The sequence below is a fragment of the Magnolia sinica genome, chromosome 16 (genome assembly GCF_029962835.1).
Source record: "Magnolia sinica isolate HGM2019 chromosome 16, MsV1, whole genome shotgun sequence".
In the NCBI taxonomy this organism is placed as follows: domain Eukaryota; kingdom Viridiplantae; phylum Streptophyta; class Magnoliopsida; order Magnoliales; family Magnoliaceae; genus Magnolia; species Magnolia sinica.
The window spans coordinates 48,564,736-48,584,649 of NC_080588.1; the positions used below are offsets into that span (position 1 = coordinate 48,564,736).

General features: G+C 44.8%; 1 long non-coding RNA gene across 2 annotated transcripts; it reads left to right on the forward strand.

The window, feature by feature from the left end:
- Positions 1 to 9,670: 9,670 nt before the first annotated feature.
- LOC131229159 (uncharacterized) lies at positions 9,671 to 10,346 on the forward strand. 2 transcript variants are annotated; one of them, XR_009163193.1, is made up of 3 exons: positions 9,671 to 9,700; positions 9,828 to 9,881; positions 10,058 to 10,346. It is a non-coding gene; the product is annotated as an uncharacterized LOC131229159 (long non-coding RNA). The 2 variants fall into 2 exon arrangements; XR_009163192.1 differs by lacking the exon at positions 9,671 to 9,700 and having other exon boundaries at positions 9,707 to 9,881.
- The last annotated feature ends 9,568 nt before the right edge of the window (positions 10,347 to 19,914 follow it).

Below are 19,914 nucleotides of genomic sequence, written 5' to 3' on the forward strand. Positions count from 1 at the left end.
TATGCGAAGGATCAGGAACGTTCTTCAACATAAAAACATGAAATACGTTATGCACGCCCGCAAGAGGTGTGGGCAAAGCAAGGCGGTATGCTACCGCTCCCACTCGATCCAACTTGAAATGGACCAATAAATCTCGGCCTCTCCCTTCTTACCGAACCGCTAACTCCCTTCATAGGAGAGACCTTCAAACACATGATCTCCCACTACAACTCAAGCGGTCGACGCCGACGATCAGCATTGCTCTGCACTGTTAGAAGTCGACGCGAATGATGTCAACCTTCTCTCAAGTCACCTGCACCTCTAGGCCAAGCAAACTACGCCACCAATTTCTGCCCAGCAAGTGGTGCTCTGCACGGCGACCATACAACGCCTCGTAGGGAGCCATGCCGATACTCGAAACTATTATTATAAGCGAACTCGATCAATGATAATCATCCCAACCGTCTTTGAAATCCAAAACACAAGCTCGCAACATATCTTCCGAGATTCACGCGCTCCGTCCGCCCATCTGTTTGCGGATGAAACGCGGTGCGACTATTTCACACCCATCGCTTCCCGGATACGAGTCCAAGATAGATGTAAAACGCGTGTCTCTATCGACACAATCTCCAGGGGAACTCCACGCAGACGCACTATCTCCTGATATACAACCTAGCCAACTCGTCGAGTAAGTGACTCGGATCGGTAAAAAATGCGCCGACTTCGTTAATCGATCGACGATCACCCAAATATAATCAAATCCCTTTCTCATCCTCAGCAACCCATAAATAAAATCCATAGAGATGAAATCCCACTTCCATTCAGCTATGGGCATGGGCTGCAACAACCCAGGAGGTCGGCGATGCTCTGCCCTTGACTGCTGGCACGTGAGACAACGAGAAACAAATTCAGCAATCTGGACCTTCATATTGTCCCACCAATAAGACCTCTTCATATCCCGATACATCTTCGTGCTACCGGATGCATCGCAAGCTTAGAACTATGGGCTAACTCGAGAACCTCACGCCTCAAGTCAGGGATGTCAGGAACACATAACCGGCCACGAAAACGTAGGCCCCCATCAGAACTAACACTCCAGTCGGAGTTTCCATCGTACCAACCCGCTTCCTCATCTTCACTAAAAGCTCATCATCTGCCTGAGCTGCAAGGATCCACTCGTCGATAAGGGGCTGGACACGAATGTGTGCGATAACCTCATACGGCTCAACCACCGTAAGCTTCTGCTCAAAATCGCGCACGAACTCCAACTCTGCTATCATCAGCGGAGCAGCAAACTCCAAAGCCTTCTTCTCACTCAATGCATCAGACACAAGGGTCGCCTTACCAGGATGGTAAGAAACATCGAACTTAAAGTCCTTCAATGTTTCCATCCATCGGCGCTGCCTCATATTCAAGTCACGCCGCGTGAAGATATACTTAAGGCTCTTGTGGTCACAAAAGAGCTCGAACTCCTCACCATAGAGGTAATGTCTTCAGAGCTTTAATGCAAACATGAACTCCAGGTCGTGCTAGGGTAATTCTCTTCGTGTTTCCTTAATTGACGCCAAGCATAAGCAATCACCTGTCCTTCCGCATAAGGACACAACCCACAACGCGAGAGGCGTCAGGATATATAATATACTTAACCCCTTGCTCGCAATACTAGCACAGGGGCGGACGTCAACTTGTCCTTCACCTCCTGAAAAGTAACTCCGCCCGCTCACTCCAAGCAAACTTCAAATCCTTCCGTGTCACCTACGACCGGTCTGGCAATCTTCGAGAAGTCCCGAATAAAGCGCGATAGTATCCTGCAAGGCCAAGAAAACTCCTCACCTCAAGAATGTTTGTCGACCTGCACTGCACCTACCTTGGCAAGGTCGACGGCTATCCCGTCCACACAACATGTCCCAGAACTTGACTTCCTCTTTCCGGAAATCACACTTCTTGAATTGTGCGAAAAGCTGATGCTCCTTAAGAGTACCCAAAACCGCTCTTAAGTGCTCCTCGTGCTCGTCCCTCGAATAAATCAAAATGTCATCAATGAAGACAATGACGAATCAAACAGAAAGGCCGAAACACCTGCTTCATCGATCCATGAACACGGGTGCGTCGTCGACCAACGACATCACAAGGAACTCATAATGACCGGCGTCCTCGAAGCGGTCTTCCGACGCCCCCATCCTCGACGCCAAATCGATGATACCCCGATCGCAGATCAACCTTCGAGAAGTACCGTGCCCCCTTCAACTAATCAAACAGATCATCAATCCTGGGCAAGGGGTACTTATTCTTCACAGTTACCAAATTCAACCCGCGATAATCAATACACAATCGCAAGGAACCATCCTTCTTCTTCACAAACAAAACAGGTGCTCCCCAAGGAGACACACGGGGCCGAATAAAACCCAATCAACAAACCATCTATCCGCTTCCTCAACTCCTCCATTTCACTGGAGGCATCCGATAGGTGGGTAAAGAAATGGGCGCCGCACTGCATAAGATCGATAGTAAAATCAATCTCACGCCGAGGAGGTAATCCAGAATCGACTCAAACACATCTTCAAACTCCCGAACTACCGGCGACTAACCAACGCCGACTCGGCCGAACTCTCCAACAAAGAAGAATAAAATCAATACGAATAGGGTAATTGACCTGAACCGGGAAAGTAACAGTCCCTCAGGTCCATGGATCGTCACCGATCTCGCTTCACAATCAATCTCACGCATCCTCGTGAGCCAATCCATACCCATAATAACATCGTAGTGATAAAAGCTGCGACTAGCAAATCAACACGGATCGATCCACTTCCCAGATCGACCAAACAATCCATACAACGCTTGCCCAAGGCAGAGGACATCCCCGTAGCGGTAGTAAGCGTCACTCCTGCATAGGAACAGATCTCAAACCCAAACGCCTAATCGCCGCATAAGAAATAAGAGAAGTAGTGGACCGTGTATCCCAACATCGAAACGGGAATACCTTCAATATGCGCTGGTCACCTCAAAGGACCTCGAAGTCAGACATAGGCGCTTCAGCAGAAAGCGCATGAACACGAGCCGCCGACGATTCGGCGGAGGAACCATGGGCCGCCGAGGTGGCCTGAAACCAGAACCGCAGTCCAAGGATGGATGAGCTGGCGCTGATCCAAGAGGAGGAGGAGAAATAACCGAGGCATCGGACGGCTAACCCTCTCCGGTGGAGTAAAACCACCTGCTCGCATGGAAAAGCAGAAACGGTCCAAGTGCCCAACCTTCCCACAATAAGAACATCTCAGATCAGCTCTCATCTGCTGAGCGGCGGCGCTAACGCCCAGGAGGAGAATCAACACGCGGCCTCTTGCCAAGGAAAGGTGCACTCTGAAAGTCGCGGCCTAGGAGACATCGGTGCTCGCATGTGGGACGCTCTATCTCCGTCCCGCTCGCTCGCAAGGACATGCTCACTAGCTCGCATATGAAGAAATGCTAGCACAACAAAATCTTCGATTCGATCTCAGGTCGCAGCCCCTCATAAAAACGCCGCATCCTCATCGGCCGATCACCAAGATCAAAGGAACATACCGCCCCAACTCAAGAAACCGGTTCTCATACTCCGTAACCGACATCCCTCCTCGGCGGAGGCGAAGGAACTCACTCTCCTTCTCGTGCTGGTGTAACCGGAAATACTTCTCGTGGAAGCGCCCTCAAACGCCCGCCACGACCACACGAAGTCCTCTTCGACAGGGCGAAGCACACTGTCCCACCACAAACCGGCCTCCTTCTCAAACATGAAGGTGGCAAGCTCAACTTGCTCGACCTCAGAGCACAGTGAAGCGGCCTCAAGATCTTAGAGATGCGGTCAATCCAATACTCGGCCTCCTCGTCCATGAGAACCCGCAAAAGTAGGAGGTCGCAAGCGCTGAATCGCTCAGAAGTGTCGCTGGCATGGCACTGGCACTCCCTGATGGAGGCATAGGTGAAACAGTTGGAGTCGCCTATCGACTGAGCAAAGATGCCACCATGGAGGAGAGGAACTCCTCGCCGCCGTGTGGCCGGCTGCTGCGCTGCAAATCGCCAGATCAACAACATCATCTCGCTCAAACCTATCAACAGTGAAGCGTAAGAAGGTGCATGGCTCGGCCCAGGAACCGGGGTGTGACCGGAGGAGCCATAGGTGTCGACCCAACACCAACACGAGATGGACCCGCCTGTGGATCTGACTCGCTATCGCTCAAGGGAGGAACCCCAACAAGCGACTCAAAGAGAGACGGCCGAAGTCTTCGAACCCTCAGAGGCATCCCTACATTAAATCAAAGGATGCAACCTCCGATTCTAAGTCACATAATCCATCCACACAACAACAACACAGCACAACTCCAAAAACAAACAACATGCATTCCATTAACCAAAATCGTCGCAATACAAGTAGTGCAGCAATACATGAATCACGACTAGGAAAGCATGAAAACAACAACATCTAACACTACAAACAACCACAACTACTACAACCACTAACAGCTACCACACTACAACAACTCCAACTACAAGCCAACAACGGCCACACACAGAAAGAAACACCAAACAAAGCAAAGACGGCCACGACGATGCTACTCGTCGGAATCAGGAGACGGAGGCGGAGCACCCTTATCCTGCAAGCAACACAGGATAAACTTCAAAGTCCGAGACATCTTCTTGAACTTGTGCTTAACCAAGCCTCGAAGATCAACCATCTCCTGGCGAAAAGCAGCTTGCCCTTCTTCAAGCCGTGTAAGACGGGCATCTCTGGCAACCTGCTCTGGCACCACAAGAGGAGAGCTATCACTCGAATCCTGTGCCTCAATCTCTTCCTCGTCTTGCTCTGCTTCTTCCTCAGACTCCGCACCACCTTCAGCATAACTCTCATCGTCACCACTCTCAGACCCGGCCTCACCCTCAGAGGCAAGCCGACCAAAACCAACCTCCATCAGCTTAAGGGTCCTCAAGTTGATATAGCGAACAGGGACCGGCTTCTCAGCTCCAAGCCTATAGCCAAACTCATGTGCGATCTTGCAAATGAGGCGGCCAAAGGGAAGAGACTCGGTCCGTCTACTCGAACGAGCGATGAGAATAATCTGACGCAGGACGTACGTCGGCACACACAACTTCGCATCCTGCCCCACCTGATATAGGAAATCTACCATCAGGCGCGTACACTCGCTGCGGTTGCTCCACCTTGGATATACATTGAACGTAAAGATGTGGTGAAGCAAACGGAAGTCGTCCGTCATGAAAGAAGCCAGAAGACTCCTATTCGGCTGCCATTCAACCAGACGACCACACAAGGATCGGGTGCGACGATCCTTCTCGCCACACTGTCCACATTCTTCTCGCTGGCATGCACTTCCCCAAGTGGCACCTTCAAGAGTCGGGATATCAAAGCAACATTGACAATTCCAACTCGACCGCTACCACAGGGAATCTTGAACTGCAGAGGATCCAGCGAAGGCTCCAGAATGTTGGCATAGAAGGCCCGAGTGCTAGCATTCGCGCGATACTCGCCTTCGAACAAGGGACCCCAACCAGCCCCTTCTAGGCGCTCCAACAAGAAGAACTCTCCAAAGAGCCGCGGATCAACATGAGCCTCAAAAAGGACTCTACGCCCCTCATAGACTCCATGCGACAATTCCGCCAACAAGGTCCTACTGACAGGAGCTCGAGGATCGAGGTCCCGCTTCGTCTGGAACTCGCGCGTGGCGGACGTGCTAGCGGCGGCACCTCTCGGCCTCCGTGCACGGGTTGGGCGGCTCGGCCCGACTTCATCCACGGGCGCTCTCTTCTTCCCCATCAAGGAAAGAAGGGAAGAAATGGAAAAGTCACAATCTCAAAGAGGGCAATGAGAAATGAGAGAAAGAGAGAAATAGGAAGATGGTGAAGCTTCCACACAACTATGAGCCAAAAAGGGAATGAAAGGGCTCAAATGAGAGGGAAAGATGGAGAAATCAGCAATGGAATGGAAGATTTGAGAATGGAGTGATGGGTTTGCACGAAAATGGGAGGAAAATGGAATTGGGGAGTTTGAAGGTTTGGGGGTTTTAGGGAAAGCTTAAGGGGTTTTGGAAGGAAAAGATGAAAAATGGGAAGTAGGGCCATCCTACACCTCAAATTAAGGGAGAGGGTCTAGGAAAGGATTTTGGCGAGGGTCCTCCCGGGTCCTCCTTGGTCCAAATGATGTGGTTCCCCCCACCCCCAGAAAATGCCCCGATTGGCCCCTTGTGTAGTTTGAAGCCTATCGGGTCATTCTGAGATCTGGTTCAACCGACGATTTCTGGAAGGTTTAAAGATCCAGAATGGGAAGATCGCCCATCTACACTCATTAATAGAGGGTCTAGTAAAGATTTCGGGTCGCTGTGTGTGATCAGGTAGGAGTACAGACTCGGCAAAGGTTTTCAGAAACTTTCGCCGATAGAAACTACGGAGCACAAACACAAAGCGATGATAAACCCGCACCCAATTACACTATAGTGGCGACAATGTGCGGTGTGTGACCATAACCTAGGTCCGGTTTAATCCAGATCATGCTCTGATACCAACTTGTAACGCCCTGAAATTCGGGGGTCGAGCATAACTCAGCTCCCGAGTTCCAAAACATCACTTATGCAACATAATTAATGAATGATGTATGTTGATTGTATTAGCACATAAACATGGGATAGATTAAGCCAAAACGCAGATGATTCAAGGATAAGTGAATAAAGCAAGCGGAAGACTTATAGTAAAATATGTGTACAAGTGTAAGTCCTAATTACATATACAACCAGATCGTGTAAAAGTGTTATTTATCAAAATTATAAGTACAAGTTACATCATTTCAGTTCCCAAAATAGTAATCCCATAGATCCCGCACAACAAGATCGAGGCTCGCTAGAACCCGTCCGGAAAACCGCATATAGGAGAAGGCAGCCTCGTCATCCAGCCGCTCTGCCTCAGACGCGCATCCACATCTGCAACATCGGGGCCAAGACAGAGTCCGGTGGGTGTGTAACACCGCCTAAACGTGGGAGTGAGTGATCAACTCTGGGTGCTATAAGGCAACGGTTAACATGTTATCAGCTCAATCAAACAGTAATGTAAAGCATAACAATTAAATAAATCCTAAGTACTCTTATTAATGCAAGTATGAATGCAATATGATGCGTGCCCTCACCGTACACCCTCACCGTCTTCATCTTACGTTACGCATGACATCGCCTCAAAGTGCGCCACATCTACAAAGCACATGCAAATGCGGTGCATGGATATGATTACCAAGTTGTTATTAGTCCAATTCATACACGATTGGGAAGCTAAGATACCTTCCTCATATCACCATCCAAACAGTGATCCATACTAGGGTCGTCAATCCTAGACATCTCATACGATTTATATTTAAGGTCGTAGCAAAGGGCTCGTCACCAATCAATGCACGCCTTTCATGCCCTTACTACCACAGATCGGCTCGCACCTCCTGCGGTATCCGGTATGCTCGAGGTCACTACAAAGGGCTCGTCCACCAATCAATGTAGGCCGACAAAGACGAATATAGTGTCCCATACCACCATAATCGGCTCACGAGTTAAGTTGCTCACGGTCACTACGGGAGGCTCGTCACCCCAACGTAGGCCGAAAGCGACACTGTCCCATACCACCATGTCCGGCCATGAGTCTTAGCGGATCGTGTACCATGGTTATTAGGATTTCACTGGTAAGTTCGGTACCCTAGATTCAAGCAGTAGCGTCCATACATGGTTAACATACCTGGACAATCGGGTTAGTTGACGAACTCGACTAGCACGAGCGCACGTTGAATTGAACGACATAGAGTGCGCAAACACTCCGCGTGGCCAAACCACTGCCGCCAACTCTAATACGGCTCGGGTTCGTCTAATACGTCCTACGTGGCGAAAGCAATCTCAACCACGATTCATAGGGTCAATTACCGATTTCCTGGACTAAGGCATAGTCCCAAACATCCTACACTACGACAAATATTCATATGGAATGTAAAACAGTAATGGAACAACCACTCAAATCATGGTGCATACACATCTGAAGAATACCAACTTAACATAAATGTAAGCATAGGAATGCTTGAATTTAAATAACTTGGAATGTAAATGCATAAAGGAAATCATGCGCATCCATAGAAGTATTGAGAACCACTTCTACGCCCGCAATTAGTGTAATAAATTACACTTAGATCATTCATGCATTTCTACAAACACTTAGCATACAAGGAACAACATACATGACGTATGTTGGAATACATGTACTTAGGCAATTCCCTTTACCAAGGAGTTGTCATACATGCATCTAGCATACATACATGACCAATAATCATGGCAAGCACAAGTGCGTATTTTATACGTATACGGTACTTTATAAATACACTTAGAATACACAAATCTCAATATAGCACATGCATATCAGGAAAGCAATGTAAACATAACATTTGACATGTGAAATCTCATCCATAACAAGAATAAATCACTAACTGGGATTGAAAGCCTTGAAAACCATAACCTATACACTTAAAGTCCGCACCTTAAGCAAAGAAAGAACCGCCGAACTGATTTAGACGAGTTGTCTTCGTCAACGGCGCTAGAATACCCTAAAATAAGGATAGAAATGAGATACAACAACACCAAGTCTAATCTAAGCTCTAACACAGTTAGGGTTAGGTTAACTTACCCCAAAAAGAACTCAGGAATCGTCAGAGGAACGATTCAAAGTGAAGGTTCAAAGGTGAAGAAGAACAAGGAAGAATCAAGATGATTCACCAACCAATCTCTCTCTCTAACTCTCTCTTTTCCACTCTCTTCCAAGCTAGGGTTAGAGAAAATTCGTATGGAAATGAGAGCTAGGTTTAAGGACTATATATAGGCCTTAAAATGATGGAAATAACCCTATGGTCAAGGTATACTTAGGTTATAACCAAAGACGCCTTCTCGATCCAACGAAGCACTTCGGTGGGCCTATAACCACGAAAGGTCGGACTTAAGCTCACCGACCATGGATCTAGGTCAGCCTGAGTTTTCGTACCGACCTTCAGATCAGCCGTGGCGACCACACTCAATTCAACGGTCACAATCTCGATCAGTCCACAAGCACTAGGATATGCATGGGCCAACCTCCCTGATTCGAGGGTGAAATTGGGTCGAAATCCAACGGTCAGATTGCTTAAAATCGTCGCGAACGCCACGACTCGAATTTCATAAAAGCTTATTAAATTCCAACCGATTCTCACACTCTTCACTCGAACTCAACCAAATCGACCTAATCTCATCGACTTGATTTTTGAGGTGAAGACCAAGCCCAACTCAGTGACCGCAACAGCCTAAGATCATCGCCATCGGACTTTCGACGCGCGGTCTAGGTCCGATCCAGATCTTCCAAAAAATCCCCAGAACAACTGGATTTAGCGATGGATCCCAGATTTCAGAGTAACATAGCGCTCACTAATCTACACGTTTAGAGCCATGCAGATACAATTTAAAGTGATTGATGCGAATTTCACAAGCAATCAAGTAAAGCGCTAATTACCCCAAAAACAACTACTTAAGGAAAGATTAGCACAAAAATTCCAAGGTCGTTACAGGCTTGCAGGTTTTGACCCTTCCATTTTCATGCCTGATTAAATTTCTTCTCTACCCTTTGATTTTATAGATGTGGATTGGCTTGTTACCCGAGGTAGATGGTGGAAAAGCATAGCTTGGATCAGAAAAAGAAGGTCATATCAATTTCTTTTGAAGAATGAATATCTTATGATGCATTGTCTTTCATAGGATAAAAGTCTTATGTTACACTGCATAAGTTTATTTCCCCTGCCTCATCTTGGTTTTTATCAATTTCTACAGGCTGAGAGTCTGCAACATGGACCTGATGAGGTCCACCGCATTAAGAAAATCCGGGTTAGTGAGAATGTACTATAATCCACATCTTGTCTGTTTTCTCACTCGTTATTGGATCCTCCTTTTGGGTTTCCTTTCCAGCACTTCCAACTCTCAATTCTACTTTCTTTCCTTTCCCTACACACATCCATCTGCATTTCATTTCTTGTTTGAGAGTTTCATTTCATGTGTTGCAGCCAGCAGACCACAACTACCTGTTGAGGTTGCAGGGCCTGCTACGCACAATTCGAATGGAGAATGCTGGTGGAGGCAATGATGACGTTGGCCTGGAAGCAGCAGAAGATGGATGAGTAGTGTTATCTCAGGGTCCACCAAGCACGACGGCACCGGTGATGACAGGCACAACCATGACTTTGTATTATTTGTGGAACCTAGTGTTGTGTAACAGTTTGATTGAGTTAAACTTTAAATAGACTATTGTTAACTGTTTTGTTGGTATTGTGGCTTTCATGATTGATTGTTTCATGAGTGGATTGAAAATGCATTAGTAGTTTAAATAAATATTTATATATATATAAAAAAACCGTTTTTAGCCTCAATTTGTAACTGAGGCTTGAATTTAGCCTCGGTTATTGATAACCAAGGTTGAAATTCCCGTGGCTAAAGGCTTTAGCCTCGATTGTTGAGAACCGAGGTTAAAACTAGATTTAGCTTCGATTGGAGGCAATTGAGGTTAAAATTCAGATTTAGTCTTAGTTGAAAACAATGGAGGCTAAAAGTTTGATTTAGCCTCATTTCGAGAAAATTGAAACTAAAAAGGTTTTTAGCCTCACTTGAAGAATCGAGGCTATAAGAGTCATTTTAGCCTCAGTTGCTAAAACTGAGGCTAAAGCCTTTAGCCACAGGGGTTTCAACATCGGTTTGAATAACTGAGGCAAAACTGAAGCTAAAGGCTTTAACCTCTGTTTTTAACCTTTTTAGCCACAGTTTTGAACCGAGGCTAAAACCCCCTTTTCTTGTAGTGACATGTCAAGGAAGTTCTCTCTCACGGTCCTTATCAAAGGAATAATGAATGGTCTACATTAAAGGTTGCCCCTAATGATACATAGCCCAAATCCAAAGCATGTTAGTATAACAAACAAACCACTTCAAAGGAGGGGCCTACATGATGGACTGTCCATATCAAAGGTTGGCACCGCATGATGGGCAATGGATATTTAATGGGCCCCAAATTATGCACAGTCCACATCGAAGGTTGGCCTTTAATGATAAATGGCCTACATCCAAGGCAAGCCCTCCATGATGGATGACCCAGATTGAAGGTGGGGCTCACATGATGGACAATCAATATTGAAGACGTACAGGCCCCACATGATGGACGGTCCACATCAAAGGGGAGTTATAACGATAGGTGGCCCATATTAAGGTGAGCCTATAGACACCCCACCTCAAGTTGATAAGTTGATAGAATTTGAATTGATGGATGGACAATCCAACCTTCATCCTAGAATCTTAAAATCAACTTTACAGCAGAGCCTCCACACGTTTAGAAGATGTCGCCTGCTAAATTAGGGAGTCTAAGTGAGGACCAACGGTAGCCAGGTTTCCACCGGCCATGTGGTACTCTCCCTCTTTTGGGCAACATTCCTCAAGCATGTGGGCTTCTCCTTTCTTGAACCTTAAGCATGTGGTTGAGGGGCATCTAAGATGATACTATGTAGTAATCTCCAATCCTAGCCATTCAACTATATTTTGCCCCTAGGATTACCAAGAGTTACTAGAAAACTGGGTGGGGAGACTATAAATAGCTCATATCTCATTCTCATTTCACATACACCAAGTGTAAGGCCCGTATCCTTGTTGTGAGACCCACTTGATGTATGCATTGTATAAGGGAGGGCCCAATAATAGCGAGGTCCCTCCCCTTCACGTTTCTCTCTATCTCTCTCCCTCTCTCTCTCTCTTTGATGTGTGGCCCACCTGATGATACATGTATTTTATCCATGCCGTCCATACGTGGGGCCCACCTTTGCTACCTGTGCAGCAGGCAAGCCAGCTGCCTGTCTAGACAAGGCTGGTTGAAGGGAAAAATACAAATGTTAGCTGATCTAAAACGGGTGAGCCATATCCACGTGGGACTTGCCTTCTATTGATGTATTACATCCACACCGTCCAATCCATGGATAGTGGATGCAGAATGGCTGATGTACCGTGCAACTATATAGTTACTGACTTACGTCAGCAGGTTTTATGGCCCACTATGTGGCGTGTGAGATCCACACTGTCCAGCCACGAGGACGGTGGATCCCACCATAAGGTACATGTTATATCCTAACCATCCATTCATTGGACGCGGACCTATTCACTCCCCAAGTATAGGGTTGTGATGTAGTAATAAACTCGGTAAGACCGAGGTCGAATCCACAGGGACTGAAACTTGTACGTGATCTGAAACTAATTAGAAATAAAACTAGCCTAAGATGCAATCTAAATCCAATGTAAATTGATGAATAATGGTGAGAGATTAATCTAAACTTAAGGAATTCAAAGGAAGGAAACTAGGGATTCAGAGGATCCACTTGTAGGGATCAGGGAGCTTTTATGCCTGCATCATGGAAATCAAGCTGAACTTACTTGATCTAGTCTTCACAAGATGAAAAGTATATGAATTAGAATGGATTCCATCATCTAACCATGCCCAGAAGACAAAGTAAACAACAGGATTAAACTAATTACTAACCAATCAATAGTGCATGAAAGTTAGAAAGGGTACCATCATCCAACCATGCCCAGAAGACGATGGTGAACAACAGGGCTTCCTGACATCATAAACATCAAAAGGGAAAAGAAATATTCAAAGCCATTATAAACCCATCGTAATTTCAGTCACAACAGACTATTAAAGACTAAGAAAAACCTTTCTTTAATAATCAACTAAAATTAAATTCAGTTCAAAAATTAAAAGCATGACATAGTATCTCCCATCTCGCTACAGGCTTCACCTCTTAGCCCTAGCTAAGAGGGTTAGCCGACCATGATTAGGCTAAAATCCTTAGGAGTCATAAGGAAAGAAAAAATAACAGCAAAGAAGAATAATAAAAAGAAAATAAGGGAAAAATTCCTTTTACTCTTCTTGTCTTCTCGTTCCAACCAAGCCCCCCTCAGCTCTCTCCTTCCTGTCTTCCTTATAACCGCATGAAGGGTTGGTCGGATGGTTCTTCCGCACAAGGAAACAGCCCGTGGACAGCTACAATCGGCGGGATTTTCGCACGACAGGCGGAGTCGGTGCGAACTATAACAATTTACGCTGTTGAAGTCGGTGGGCCCCTGATTAGCGTTAAATGAAAAATCCAGTCCGTCCACTGGATTGTGCACGGAAAACCAGTCAGACATGATCGTTTCTACTCTGGTTTGGTGCAACCAATCAGGATTTTAACTATACCGTTTATTCTTGCGTTTACATGAGATTTGCCTAGGTGGGCATGCATTGAAGCAAAAGGAAATCTTAGCTGGGGTTATCCCCATCCCCTGGAGCATGTGTACGGTCCAGATGGACCATACAATCAACGGTGGTGGGCCACGGAAGGCCGGATGCGCGAACGGACGTCCCTGCGTAAACAAGGACTGCGTAATTCTTATGCTGTGATGATGGCGGGCCTCCATTCACTGTCGATTTAGTAAATCCATGCCGTCCAATGATTTCTTCTCGAAAAACCGGTCGGACGTGATCAGTTTTTAGTCTGTTTCAATGTGGCCCACGTTATCTTTCAAGTCACCGTCCGTTTTCTATTTGGACGATCGAAACCCAATCTCCGATTATGTTGTAAAATTTCTCCATCTAGGCCTGCGTGGCATGAGCCATATGAATGTCCTGGACGGTCCGGATTGGACCTTTTATGCACGGTGGTGGCCACTGACGTCGACCGCGACTTCCTTGTTGCGAAGCAGAACACGGAGATTTTCGTGTTTTAAGAAGAAAATCGGGTCAGCGTCTGCTAACCCGTTTCCTGATTCTGATGCGGCGCGGGTGTTGATGTGCATGATGTACATGCATCACGTACGGGTTCCACCGTGATGATTTTGCCAAATCCAATCCATCCATTCGTTTTGCCTTCCTATTTAAGAGGTTGATACCAAAATTGAAGCATATCCTGTTATCAAGTGGGCCCCAAATTGGAGTTTAATGGGCTGATCTATCCGTTGGCCCACTTTCTGAGATCTTCAATGGCTGAAATTTAATATGTACAGTTAATTATGATCCCCATCACATGTATGAAGTTTCGAGCTGAACAGATGGTGGAAACCCTGTGATCTTGACATCTGGATACTTTTCAGGCCCATTTAGGATGAGTGGCTGGAATTCTTCGATCTCTGGCGTGTAAAACCTCAATATTGTTCCCGTCCAATGCCTTGGTGATGTCTGAGCATTAAATCCTTGCTTTTAGTATCATTTCCCATTCAAGCTCATAAACACGCCCTGCAACACAAACACGATTTAAATCGGGCCGTTAAACAGTATCATGTTTGAAAATCCAGGCAATAATAGGGTCTGATATGCAATATTTGACCCTCAACACAACCCCCAACAAGCATCTTGCTAGTCCTGAGCAAAGTATGCGAAAAATAAATTGAGAATTACAGGACAATTTCTACAAACTCAAGAGATTTATGAAAACAATTCAGATACTCGAATTCTAAGATTCATGAATGTTGGCGATACTTTCTCCTGAAATCAGGTTCACGGTAAACTTCATAATCAAGCTCAAATATTAATCCATTAATTAGAACGATTCTAAATATTAAATTCCATGGGTGTATCGTGTAATCTCGGCTTATCATTAAGGTTCACTTCTTAAATTCATGATATTATCGGTAAACACTAAGATAATTCATAATAACTAAAACTTTCCTCACGGATCATCTTTGATATATTATTTTTTTTTCATTAAAATACCGCCAAGGGGAGGAATCAAATCTTCACCTATAGGGAGCAAACCTATGATGAAGACCATTGCCCACCCCTTTCCGTCGGCTACTTTGGGAAATCAAACCTTCACCTATAGGGAGCAAACCCATGGTGAAGATTGTTCACCCAATCCTTTCAATTTTCTCAGGCCGGTTCCTTTCATGCTTAGTGAGTACCAAGTAAATCCCTCAATATCAAACTGAGACCTTAATGTGAAAGCGAGATGTGACATGTGAGATCATAACTCAATCATAGTGTACAACTTCTAATTCTGGATTAACAATTCAAACTTAATTATGCAATCCAACAGATACTGAATCCAAGCATCTTAAATTCCCAACATCATGTATCTTGAAATTCCAAGTGCCCTAAATGGCTGTCAAAATCCCTTCGAATTCACAAGAAAGTCCAGAAAAATTAAAAAAATTAAAAAAATTTCACAATTTTTGTTCAAGACGACCAAGAAAATGCTGATTAAGTCACCTAATCTCCCACCCCCAACCTAAAATCTACATTGTCCTCAATGTAAAAGATATGAGCGTGCAATACACTTGGGACAACGAAAAGTAAATATGAAGTGATGGGAAGATAGTACCTGGATGATGAATCGAGAGACACTTTCCAAGAAATCGCAGTATGGGCGTCGGTCAGCACGGGAGAGAAGGCAACACAAAAATAACAAAAATAAAATCCTACCTATACCACTTTCGTAGGTGCTCTCGATTGCATTTAGCGTATGTAACAAGCCTTTAAACCCCTAGGTTACCCCTAGTGGACGAGTTGTAGTCTCATGAGGGTTTGTAGCAATGTTACCACAAACATTGAACTAACTAATGATAAAAATGAAATAAAATGAAGAACTGGGTTACCTTCCAGGAGCGCTAAGTTTACCGTCTTCAGCCAGACAAGAAAAGAGCTACCCTAGTCCTATGAAAGCGATAAACCTACCTATACCTCTATCAGACTAGGAGATCAATCCTGGTAAACAGGAGCAGTCAGGGGCATGGACATGTCCTCTGAATCAAATTTCTCGACAAATGGTTTCAATCAATGTCTATTGACTTTAAACTCCTTGCCATTGTCGGGATCTCTTATCTTAACGGCCCCATAAGAAAAAACAGTAACAACAATATAAGGGCCGGTCCAACGAGATCGAAGCTTACCCGGAAAGAGATGTAATCGAGAATTGTACAAAAGGACCTTCTGACCAGGCGTGAATGATTTTTGCAAAATGTGTTGGTCATGAAATGCTTTCATCTTGTCCTTGTAAATTCTCGAATTATCGTACGCATCATTCCGGATTTCCTCAAGTTCATTCAATTGAAGTTTGCGTTACGAGCCAGCATTGTCCAGATTGAAATTAAGATTTTTGATTGCCCAGTATGCTTTATGTTCCAACTCTATAGGCAAGTGACAAGCTTTCCCATAAACAAGTCTAAAGGGAGACATTCCAATAGGGGTTTTAAAAGCAGTACGGTATGCCCATAAAGCATCGGTCAATTGGATTGACCAATCCTTATGATCAGGGTTAACCGTTTTTTTCAAAATGTGTTTAATTTTCCTATTAGAAATCTCAGCTTGCCCACTTGTCTGTGGGTGGTACGGGGTGCTCACCCTATGAGAGATACCGTATTTCTTCATTAAGCTCTCAAATGGTTTATTACAAAAGTGTAAGCCCTCATCACTAATGATGGCTCGAGGCATTCCGAATCGAGAAAGGATGTTTTCTTTTAGGAATTTAATGACCATGCGATGGTCGAGAAAGAATTTCTTCTTATCTTGCGCAGTCCACTGTGTCGGTATGGCACCTGTAGCAAGATAATTAGCAATATCAGCGAACCAAGGTGAATGGGAGACTTTGAACAGTTGTTCATCAGGGAACATGTCGTTGATGTGGGTCGTCTCAAGGGAATCAGAGGTATTAAGGCGAGAAAGGTGATCGGCCACTACGTTCTCTACTCTCTTTTTATCTTTAATTTCCAAATCAAATTCTTGGAGTAGAAGGATCCATCGTATCAAACGGGGCTTAGAATCATTCTTAGAAAGAAGATACTTAAGTGCCGCATGATCTGTGTAGATAATGATCTTGGATCCGATCAAGTAGGACCTAAATTTGTCCAAGGCGAACACTACAGCTAAGAGTTCCTTTTCCGTAGTCGAGTAGTTCACCTGGGCAGAATTTAGAGTTCTACTTGCGTAATGAATGACGTAGGGCCTCTTATCTTTTCTCTGGCCTAGAACCGCTCCAAGAGCATAATCAGAAGCGTTGCACATAAGCTCAAAAGGAAGGCCCCAGTCGGGTGGCTGCATGATAGGTGCAGTAGTTAACGTGCCCTTAAGCTTGGTGAAAGCTTCCTGGCATTGCTCAGTCCACTCGTACGGAGCATCCTTTTGAAGAAGATTACATAAAGGACGAGAGAGGAGACTAAAGTCCTTTATGAATCGCCTGTAAAATCCTGCGTGTCCTAAGAAGGATCGCATGTCTCTGATGTTCTTGCGTGGCGGTAGGTTAGAGATAAGATCGATTTTTGCCTTATCTACCTCGATTCCTTTGGATGAGATGATATGCCTAAGGACAATTCCCTTCTGAACCATGAAATGACACTTCTCCCAATTAAGTACCAAGTTCTTTTCTTCACATATTTCCAGCACACATTTAAGACTTTTCAAGCACTTGCTGAAAGATGGACCGTAAACAGAGAAATCGTCCATGAAGACCTCTAGATATTGCCCCACCATGTCAGAAAACATACTAAGCATACATCGCTGAAAGGTGGCAGGGGCATTACATAGTCTGAATGGCATCCTTCGATAAGCAAAGGTGTCGTAGGGACATGTAAATGTGGTCTTTTCCTGGTCTTCAGGGGCTATCTCTATCTGGTTGTAGCCCGAATACCCGTCAAGGAAACTGTAATAGGAATGACCAGCTAACCCTTCCAGGATCTGATCAATGAATGATAAAGGAAAGTGGTCTTTCCTCGTGACGGTATTCAACTTCCTGTAGTCAATGCACATTCTCCAACCAGTAGTGACTCTAGTTGGCACGAGTTCATTATTAGCATTGGCTATGATAGTGATTTCGGACTTCTTAGGGACCACTTGAGTTGGACTCACCCATTGACTATCAGATATAGGGTATATAATACCCACGTCCAATAGTTTAAGAACCTCGGCCTTAACCACTTTCTTCATGTTTGGATTTAGTTTAGTTGTGGTTGCCGAGCAGTTTTTGCATTATCCTTAAGATATATGCGGTGAGTACAAATCGAGGGATCGATTCCCTTGAGGTCCGCTATCGTCCATCCCAGGGCTCCTTTATGCTCAATGAGAGTAGATATGAGCATACTCTCCTGTTCTTTCTCCAGGTGGGCAGAGATCACCACCGGGTATGTCTCATCTTGACCTAAATAAGCATATTTTAAATCAGAAGGCAAAGGTTTTAGATCAAGCTTCGGCGGCTTAAGATTAGACGGTAGAGGCACTACATCGGTTTGTGGCAATTCTTCAAATTGTGGCCTCCACCGGTTAACTTCAAGTACCGGTGTAGTATCAGGCAAGGCGCACGTCTCCCTAATCATGTCATCATCAAAATCATGAGAGTGGGCCAGACACGTCTCTAGAGAGTCAGAGGATAAGGTTAGAGGTGTCGTATCTTCCACTAAAGAGTCAATCATGTTAATGTCGTGGAAATTGTCATCCTCCTCTAAGTTTCTGCTGTTATTGAAAAAGATGTTTGACTTCAATGTCATATTCCCAAAAGACATAGTCATGACACCATTCCTGTAATTGATAATTGCGTTTGAAGTGGCAAGGAATGGGCGGCCAAGAATGACGGGGATCTGAGTGCTTATGTTATTGATGGGTTCAGTGTCCAGGATGATAAAATCTACAGGGTAGTAAAATCTATTAACTTGGACCAACACATCCTCAATTATCCCTCTTGGTACACGAACAGAGCGATCAGTAAGTTGTAGTGTGGTTAGGGTGAGTTTTAATTCACCCAAACCTAACTGTTTGTATACCGAGTAGGGAATCAGATTGACGCTCGCTCCTAAGTCAAGAAGTGCGTGATCAATTCGATGGTTCCCGATTACACATGATATGGTTGGGCTACCAGGATCTTTGAATTTCTGTGGCACGTCTTGCTTTAGGATAGTACTCACTTTCTCAGTAAAGAAAATTTTCTTTTGAATACTTTGTCGTCTTTTGGTCGTGCATAAGTCTTTCAGAAATTTGGCATATGAAGGAATCTGTTTCACGACATCAAGTAGAGGAATGTTGACTTTCACTTGTTTCAACACCTCTAGAATATCCTGAGAGTTAGAGAGAGGTTTTAGTGAAACCAATTGTTGGGGGAACGGAACAACTGGCTTCTCTAGAAGTTCCGGTTCTAATTTTTGTGGAGCATCACTGGATCCATCATTGTTGTCCTCTTCTGGTTCGTGAGGCTTTTCGGGCCTAACCGGAAGAGTTTTATCAATGATCTTTCCACTCCTAAGAGTGGTGATGGATTTAGCGTGCCCCATCTGATTTGAAGAGCTATGATCATTAATCTCGTACTGCGGTTTAAGATTGGGGAGAGGTTGTGCAGGAAGCATCCCCTTTTCTATAACCGTCATACGAGAATCTATCTTTTGCATAAAATTTGTAATTCCCTGCATTGCCTGAGCCAGCTCTTGTATGGAATTTTGAACCGGTTCCTCTTGAGGTTTCACTTGATTTGGATTTTGATTGAAGAAACCTTGAGAGTAGCCGTTTATCCATTCCTCCAACTAAAGTTTGGATGATTTTTCCAACCAGGATTGTATGTATTGGAGTTAGGTCCAGTAAAAAGTCTTTGATAGTTGTTTACGGCATTAGCTTGTTCATTCAACACTCCTCGAAAGGCAGGTATTGTAGGACAATTTTTAGTTGTATGAATGTTACAATCACAGATGCCGCAAACAATTTTATTAACCTTATCCTTCTTTCCTTTCATGGCCTCAACTTTCCTTATGAGCGTAGTCACTTTACACTTGAGATCATCATCTTCTTTCAAGAGATATAATCCACCTTTCTCCTTTAATTGAGTCAGCCTAGACATGGTGTTTGATTTTGGGTAATAGTCCCAAAATTGTATTTTTTCAG